Here is a 10,000-nt window from a genome sequence, read left to right as displayed (position 1 = left end):
AGGCATCATCATAATAATAACAACGCATGCCATAGAATATAGTTGGCCAAAGTCTGAGGGTTGAAATAAATGTTAGTTGCATTTTGTAAGCTTTTTCTTAACAATCAGAGGCGAGTGCCCTGTTGTGGACACAACTGTACTGACCAGTTGTGACATAACATGCATCATGTGCATCCATGTCTATGCAAAATGTCATCGTAATAATAATAACAATAGAAAATCTGCCATAATTGAACATCAGCCACACTATTCCTTTAGAGTGTATGTGTGTGTGTGTTGTTAGCTCTTGGTTGACCTGTTAAGTTCAAGCTGAGTGCTAATCAGCTGATCTGTGGCTGATCTCATTACCCTGCATCAGCTGTGTGTGTGTGTGTGTGTGTGTGTGTGTGTGTGTGTGTGTGTGTGTGTGTATGTAAAACTGTTAAGACATGATCAGACGGTGCTTGGATGAGTTGGCTGGGACATCGAGTCCTGTCTGTCTGTGTGTGTGTGTGTGTGTGTGTGTGTGTGTGTGTGTGTGTGTGTGTGTGTGTGTGTGTGTGTGTGTGTGTGTGTGTGTGTGTGTGTGTGTGTGTCTATATCCCTATAGATGTGTCAGGCTGTATGTGTGTTCATGTTCCTATATTAGTCCCCCCAGGAATCCGCGGAGAAAAGGTCTTGATTCCGCGGAGAACAATCCTGATTCTGTGGAATTCTGCGGAGAACATTTCTTGATTCCGTGGACATTAAAAAACAACCTAAAATGACCAGTTATCAAGCTAAAAATGATATAGTTCTAACAATCAAGTAAGACCCTTCATGAAATAACTAATTAATTGTAATTAGTGGTTCGAATAATTTTTATTATTTTTTAAATTGCTATTGTTTTTAATACCGTAATTACCGTATTTTCCGGACTATAAGGCGCACTTAAAAGCCTTTAATTTTCTCAAAAAACTACAGTGCGCCTTATAGTCCAGTGCGCCTTATATATGGATCGTTCATTGACATTGACATTCCCTTTAGCACAGCTCCATCTGTTGGATGCATAACACAACGGTAGCGTCTATTATGTGCGCCTTATAGTCAGGTGCGCCTTATATATGAAAACAGTTTGAAAATAGACCATTCATTGACAGTGTGCCTTATAGTCAGGTGCGCCTTATAGTCCAGAAAATACTGTACTTTCTGTTGCAAAGACTATATTGTCATCCATGCCCATAGTAACCACATTTTAGAGGATAGCCTACCTACTACCTAGTATGGGTGTAATATTTATTTATTGTCTCCACCAGCCGAAGGCTGAGGGAGAGTATGTTTTCCCCTCCGTCCGTCCGTCCGTGCGTCCGTGCGTCCGTCCGTGCGTCCGTGCGTCCTCGCAGTTTGTGAACAGCTAATCTCAGTCACCGTTGGCCCGATCGCTGCCAAACTGAGCACACACACTCCCTGGATGCCAATCTAGAACCTCTGCCCCACATTTTTCAAATCGGCCTCATGGTGGCGCTATAACAGGCCGATTTGTGTGGCCTGGTTGTTACCAGCTAATCTCCGGCGCCGTTGGCCCGATCGCTGCCAAACTGAGCACACACACTCCCTGGATGCTAATTCAGAACCTCTGCCCCACATTTTTTAAATCAGCCTCATGGTGGCGCTATAACAGGCCGATTTGTGTGGCCTGGTGGAGACCTGTGCTCGGAAGAGCACTGCTTCTAGTTCTCTTCTGCATTAGCATTGTTATTGCCAGGACCAAAGAGGCATAGAGAGGAACTATAGTTCAGGACACAGTTTCTGTCAGGAATGTGGGACCCTCCAGCGTCAGTGCTAGCAGGAGGGAAGCTAAGCTATTCCCCCAGGCTCTGTATGAGGTGGCCACTGGCCAGACCATGTACAAATCGGTTTATAATAGTAGTAATAACTACTCCCGCCGCTCTGCTGCCACTGCGACTGTTATTCCGCGGCCGTCAGAAAAGTCCGCGAATGGCCGAGAAATCCGCGGGTGGTCGCGAGTTCCGCGATAAATTCCGTGATCGCGGAATCGCGGATTCCTGGGGGGACTACTATATGTATGTATGTGTGTGCATGTGTGCGTGTATATACTGTATAAACTCAGCACAAAAAGCCTTTAATAATACCAATTTGTATTGTGTGTTATATCACTTTTATTGTTGATTTGTCACCTTTACGAGGTACAGCTTGTAAGCATCGGGCATTCGAGGCATGAGCTACACAGCCAAACGTGTGCGTAGCGCCGACCACAATATACTGTTCTGCTGGCATTTACTCTCGTTTTGGGCTTCCCTGACACTGAGCTTAAAATTAACAAAGTGTAAAAATTGCCAATATGTGTTGTTTCTTATTTTCCTTATTCCTGTGGGAGACAGCAATCATTCAATGAACCAAGCAACAAAGGTGAACACCAAAAGAACGGTATTGCAGGCCTGCCAGGCCATTTTGACCATTTTTGGAGGGGCGCAACCCACACGTTTGGCTGTGTTGCTCATTCCACGAATGTCAGATCCTTACAGTCTGTACCTTGTTGTGTAAAGGTGACAAATCAACAATAACAATGATATCAAACACAATACCATTTGGCATGATTAAAGGGGGGATATAATGGACCGAAAGTTGGCAAATTTTGTGTTGCAGCTACCCCACACCTTTGGCTGTGGTGCTCATTCCACGAATGTCTGATGCTTACAAACTGTACCTTATTGTAAAGGTGACGAATCAAAGATAAAAATGATATAAAACAAAATAAAAATTGGTATTACTAAAGGGGAGATATAATGGACCGAAGTCAAGTTTCCTTTCTTTTTGTGCTGAGTTTATACACACGCACACGCACACACGCATGCACGCGTATGTGTGGTACTGTGTGCCCATACAGTCTGTGCGCTGATCTGTGTTGTACTAGAACATGGAATAAGATTTACGCATCAGGTCAAGAACAGGCCAGGGCACAGAGTTCACATGTACATGAGTGCTCTGTGTGTGTGTGTGTGTGTGTGTGTGTGTGTGTGTGTGTGTGTGTGTGTGTGTGTTCATGGATGGCTGAATGTAGGTTACACATACAGTTCATTAGATGGGTTTCACTGCAGCGCTGTAACAGGATGGTGGATTACGTAACGTCCTTATATGGACGACGCTTTTAATCTCTCCTTCCTGCTTTTTTTTTTAACCTGTTATGACAAGCAGACACGGCCCCTCCCCCTCCGTCCACAATTCCAGCGCAACGTAAACGTGCTCTCCCCCATCAACGATGTCAACTCAGAACCAGGCGGTAAACATCGGTCACTAGTTTCACGCAATCCGCTGGATTTAAGGCCAAACAGGAAGCCATCATAAAATGGTAAATGGTGCATTTATATACCGCCTTTATCCAAGTCGCTTTACAGTGATTGTGCATTACATTCAGCCATTCCCATTCACACACACGCCAGTGTTGTTTTTGACAGCAATTTTTGATTTAGTTTTCGTCATAGTCTTTTGAATAAAATGTCATTTAGTTTTAGTCATAATTAAGTCACCTGAAAAGTATTAGTTTTAGTCTAATTTTAGTCAACTAAATATCATAAGATTTTAGGCGACTAAATCTACAGTTGATTTAGTCGACTAAAATGTATTTTGGCAGGCCTTGATGGCATCATAATGACTGATTTTACACTTGTTTGTGTGCTGAAAATAGCAGATCTACAAGCTCACAACGCGTCGCAGTTGTGAGCTTGTAGATCGGCTATTTTCAGCATGCAACACCTGAGAGCAACCAAACATAAAATGACTCTCCTAGTCCCTAACATTTTAGTCTCGTTTTTATTTTGTTGACGAAATTGTCAATATATTTAGTCTTAGTTTTAGTCACCACAGCTTAGTTTTTGTTTAGTTTTTTATTTAGTTTTCGTCAGTGAAAAAAACACAGTCGACAAACATTTTTCGTCATAGTTTTAGTCGACGAAATCAACACTGACACACACACACACACACACACACACACACACACACACACACACACACACACACACACACACACACACACACACACACACACACACACACACACACACACACACACACACACACACACACACACACACACACACACACACACACACACACCGATGGCGGAGGAAACCATGCAAGGCACCAACCTGCTCACCGGGAGCAACTAGGGGCGAGACTCTTGCTCAAGGACTCGTCAACACTGACTCTGGGGGGGAGCCTGGGATCGAACTGGGAACCCTTCAGGAGCCGTTCTAAGACGACATCTCTACCCCTGAGCCACTGCTGCCCCCATTATCCGCATGCAGTTCCAATTAATGGACCAGCAGATGTCGCTATCTCCCCTCCTGCTGGCAGCAGAATGACTGGAGACTCCATTCTCCATTTTTGTCTGACTTTATACACAATGTTATTAAATATTAGGATTAATAGACACCAACCTACTTCCGGTCTCCTAAAGAGGTATGTCACACACATACAGGAAGTAAATCGCAGACGGCAGGTGTTGGTACTCAGGACATGATATACAAAATGCTCCGGAAAAAAAAAATACTTTCTTTGGACATGTAGCCTGCCCCAACACAGGCTGATTTTGGTCTAGAGGGGCGGATTCAAAGTCCCTGCAGAAAACAGTCGGTCGATCCTATTGGTTCACTGATCTGTTCACCCGCCCCCATAGCCCATCCCCGCTCCCCATAGCACACAGCTTAGAGCACAGATATAAAGAGCTAGATGCCTCGTTCGCCTCTGCAGTTAATTGGAGCGACGTGCAACAGTTGTAGTCCGGACATCCTGGAAAAACTAAGGGAACGCTGTCAGTCAAAGTGACTACTGGCCAATCACAGCGTGACTTTTCCGGGACTTATCCAAGGACTACAATTCAATTCAACAGAGCCAGTTCCGATGTTGCGCAGCTCAGCTGTTCTTACAAGCTGCGTACGTAAAGACCCGCCCCCACCTGCCTCTGATTGGCCTAGCAACTTCCCTATGTGTGACAATCGTGGAAGCAATGCACACGTGATTCCCTTAGTCCCTCGATGCACACGCATCAGAGTCGAAGGAGGCGTCTACCTTTCTATGTCTATGGCTTAGAGCCCTGACGTCACAACATTTGAGCGACGACCACTGCACTCTGGTTGGTTGGGGAGATTGAAGGTCGACTCCCACTTCCTATGCCAGAAATGTCAGCAGCTTAGCCCAGGCTTTTCTTTTTGAGCCGAACGTGAATGAAAATGAAAGCCTGGGCACCGAGTGTACATGAGCCCTAAGACTTTGTGGCCAACGACTACATCTGCAAGCGTTTCAGACGGTGTAGCGGTTAGTGCATATGCCCTTCATGCGGAAGGTGAGTGGTTCAAACCCTGCCTAAGCCGACGTCAGCAAGGGGGAGAGGAGCAGAGGACAGCCATGGCCCCATGGCCTCCTCTAAGTAACAAGAAATCTTGTGAAATAAAATATCATCAACCAATCATCAAGGACGATGATACACAAAAGAAGTACCGCCATGTTAATTTTGACAACTAATTTTGTTTAGTCATATTTTAGCCACTTGCAATGTGTTACTTTTAGTCTACCGGTAGTTTTAGTTGACCAAATATCATTGGATTTGGGTTGACTAAATCTACAGTTTAGTAGAGTAAAATGATGCCTTCGTGATGGCATTGTAATGCCCGATTTACATAGTAGATCTACAAGCTCACAAAGCATAGCGCTGCGAATGCACTGTGAGATTGTTTTCTTTACTCCAACAATTTTGGGGACCCACTGCAGTAACTCCCAGGGATCAATTCCATTGAGATCCTGTGTATTCAATCCATCGAGACATCTAGAGCTTAGTTTTTTTTTTGTTAAAAATTCTTTTTTTTAAAAAGTCGTCAGAATTCTTTTCGTCATGTCTTAGTCGCCGGAATCAACACTGCAGTACTGATGTAGACTAACGTCATAAAAACCCATCGTCGCACATTACAAGGACCACCTCTCTTGACATCATCATCATCATCTCGCTTGGATGAAGCAGCTGTGCTACAGAACAGGCTGCAGGGTTGACTGGGTGCAAAACACACACAGCGCACGCACGCACGCACGCACGCACGCACGCACGCACGCACGCACGCACGCACGCACGCACGCACGCACGCACGCACGCACGCACGCACGCACGCACGCACGCACACACACACACACACACACACACACACACACACACACACACACACACACACACACACACACACACACACACACACACACACACACACACACACACACACACACACACACACACACACACACACACACACACACACACACACACACACACACACACACACACACACACACACACACACACACACACACACACACACAAACATACAGCACAGACCGAATACCCAAAGAACTCTTCATAAACACAAACATACAGAGTACACACACACACGGTCACGCTGCATAAACACAAACACGATAATTAGTGTCCGCAAACACATTACACACACAGTGCACAAGCAACAATAAATACACCGTGGACAGACTGTCCACGCACACACACACACACAGGCAGTAGAGTACATGCATGCATGGATAAACACACACACACACACACACACACACACAGTGCAGAGAGCTGATGTGTGTGACATAACATTAACATTGTTTAGCCAGCAGAGACAGGACAGTTCTCTGCTCTGATGCACCGCAGGCTAACGCACGCACGCGCGCGAGACACACACACACACACACACACACACACACACACACACACACACACACACACACACACACACACACACACACACACACACACACACACACACACACACACACACACACACACACACACACACACACACACACACACACACACACACACACGAGGACATAACAATTCACCCTTTGTCAGCCTTCTGATTGGTCCCTGACTGACCAACCAGCAGGCTCTTTATCGATAAGTTCCTGCTCCTCGAGACCAATACCGATAACCAATAATATATATGTCTTATTATTCTAATGTATATTCTTATTCACCTGTAGTTTTTGCACAGCTCTTTCTTGAAGGATCTCAACGAAAATAAGCTTTGCCTTACCTGAGTTTCCTTTTAGTTGACCTTCTATCAGTGAACTGTACTGTCATGAAACTGTGCCTTTTCCTATGCAAAACCTCTAATAAATACCTCAATCAATCAATAAATCAATCAAACCTGACTAGCAGTGAGCAAAAGGTGGGTTTAGCATAGCTTTGAATGAACCAGATTCATCATGACATGAACATTACTACTATGAACCCAAAAAAATTAAGCCAATAACTTTTAAAGGACAACTCCGCCCTAAATCACTTCTAGGCTCATTTTCCTACTTATATTGATCCAAAATGACTGTCCATGGGGTCTATTAGGTAGAAATGCCCCTGTTGTCCACTGTCCAGTGTCCCCAGCAGAACAGCAGCTCTCATAGCATAGAGTGGAGTCTACAAGCCTATCGCTTTTACACTATTGTTGTGGTTAAAAGTGATTTTCTTTTTCATGAATGTGTTACTAATTGTCATTACAAACACATCAATGCCTTGGTTGTCCCACACAAGCCAACACAATCTCATAAATAATGTTTTGGGGTGATCATTCGGCGCAAGTGCCAATCAAAGAGACTGCACTGGCCAATCACAGGGCATCAATTCCGGAACTTGGCTAAACAAATAAAAGCATAACATCTATTTAGCAGAGTGTGATGGCTTGTGTGGGACAACAATGACATGGATATGTTTGTAATGACAACTAGTACCACATTCAAGAAAAATAAAAACACTTTTGACCACAACAAATAGTGTAAAAGCGATAGGCTTATAGGCTCCACTCTATGCTATGAGAGCTGCTGGGTTCTGCTGGGGAAACTGGACAACAAGGGCATTTCTGCCTAATAGACCCCATGGACAGTCTTTTGGGATCAATATAAGTAGGAAAATGAGCCTAGAAGTGATTTAGGGCGGAGTTGTCCTTTAACTGCCTCTGCACTGTGAGGAGTTGTGAGCTTGTCCTTATTTTTTTATTTTAGTTATAGAGGGCAATTATGTGATTAGCTTAATTAAAAAGGGATCCTTTTAAGCTAATTATATGGGAACCACTGTAGTAGTAAAAACAAGTTTGAGGTGAGCGGCGGTACGCGAGCGTGCACGTGCGTGCGTGTGTGTTTGTGTGTCTGTGTGTGACTCAACAGCGCCACTTGGTCACCAGCGGTATTGCAGCTCAGGCTACATACCTAGTCACATACACACATACACACAGACAAAGTCACTCTAAGGAGACGGTGTGACCACCACTCAAAAACTCAAACCCTAACCCCTAAATCTAACCCTAACCCAAATAGTTTCCTTAACTGTTAAGACTAAGGAACTCTCATTTGTAACCATAAAACAAGCATATTGTGTCTCTGTCTCTCTCTACTTATCTCTGTCTGTGTGTCAGTCTTTCTGTATAGACCGTTCCACAACGCATTGAGAGCTTGTAGATCGTCTGTTTTCGGCACACGTCAACATTGTACCAACTGTCTGTCTGTCTGTCTCTGCCTCTCTGTCTGCCTGTCTCTGCCTCTCAGTCTGTCTGTCTGCCTGCCTGTCTTCCTTCTTGGTGTTGTTGTCATTGAGTATTGACGGTGTTGTCTCCTTCCTCTCGCTGGTTCAATACCCCTGTCCTCGGTTTCCTGTCTGGACCACACCTGACACCGACCCTGCAGTGTGCGCGTCTGTGTGTGTGTGTGTGTGTGTGTGTGTGTGTGTGTGTGTGTGTGTGTGTGTGTGTGTGTGTGTGTGTGTGCTCGCTCACTCATCTGTTTGTGTTTCTGTGTGCGTCTGTATATTGTTGTGCAAGCATGCGCGCATCTGTGTGCATCCGTGTGTGATTGATTGTGTGTGTGTGTGTGTGTGTGTGTCCATGTGAGAGGTGGTGTGTATGTGACTGCTGCATCTGTGCGTACATGAAAAATGAAACTATGTGTATGTGTGTGTGTGTGTGTGCTGTGAATTATGTCCAAAAAGCTACATCTTGGTCTTGTGATCTGACCACAGTCCCATATCATAGATGGTAACCAGGGACGTGCTGGGCCCCTGATTCAGCCCGGGAAAAAGAGTTGGAGAGGCCCTCATTGCGCGCTATAGAGAGAGATCTCTCTCTATAGCGCTGCTGCCATTTCAGATCATGACAAGTGACAAGCCAGTGGGCCAATTACATGAGTTATATTTCGTCGTTGTCGGGTGGAAACCTTGTATGTCCAAAACCGTTTGTTTTGTATTTATCATTTTAAAAATTATTTAAACTAGTGAAAACAGCCGATCTACAAGAGCTTGTAGATCTGCTGTTTTCACTACTTTTGTGCGATGGCCTTGTATGATTAACTCATTGAGTGCCAGCCTATCACCACTAGAGGGCGCCCAGTGACCAGAGAATAATAGAGATATGCTGGTAATGCATGCCCAAGCCCTGGAGCCATGACTTTTTTTACAAAGGAAAGGACACTTTCCTTTGTGCATGTACAGGAAGAGGATGAAGTTAGCTTGAAGTTAGCTATTGGCTACCAAGCATTTTAGAAGCCTTATTTTCGTCAACTTAGCCATGATTAAACCTTGCACACCTCATGCATGGGAAAAAAACAGAGAAGAATGAGCTCTAAAAAATCCAATGCAATCCTGGATTGCATTGGAGTGGATTTGTGCAGTTTGTTCACAGCTTTCAAACAAAAAAATCCGATTGGAAATCCGTTCAGGCATTCTTGAGATAATCGCCATTATGTTTTACATGTAATGTAAACAAAAATGGCTGCCCTGTATGTTAGATGGGGTTGTATGGGGGTGGAACATGCAAAATCGCGATTGAAATCATGTTCACCAGATTTGATGGGGTCCAAAAAAACAAAAAAAAAATTCAAAAAAAGTTTTTTCAAAAAAAAAAAAATTTTTTTTTTATTTTTTTTTAAAAGCCGAACTTGTTCGGGATCGGCACTCTACGATACGCTAATAAAGCCGAACTAGTTCGGGATTGGC

The 10,000-nt window shown here is 44.3% G+C and overlaps 1 protein-coding gene across 2 annotated transcripts in view; it reads right to left on the bottom strand.

Annotated features, from left to right (window-relative positions):
• slc30a6 (solute carrier family 30 member 6) overlaps positions 1-10,000 on the bottom strand; it is a 69,217-nt gene that overhangs the window by 36,836 nt on the left and 22,381 nt on the right. The window lies entirely within an intron of this gene.

This window comes from Nannobrachium achirus (assembly GCF_963921795.1).
Source record: "Nannobrachium achirus genome assembly, chromosome: 13".
Lineage (NCBI taxonomy): Eukaryota > Metazoa > Chordata > Actinopteri > Myctophiformes > Myctophidae > Nannobrachium > Nannobrachium achirus.
This window is presented reverse-complemented; position numbering and strand designations above follow the sequence as displayed.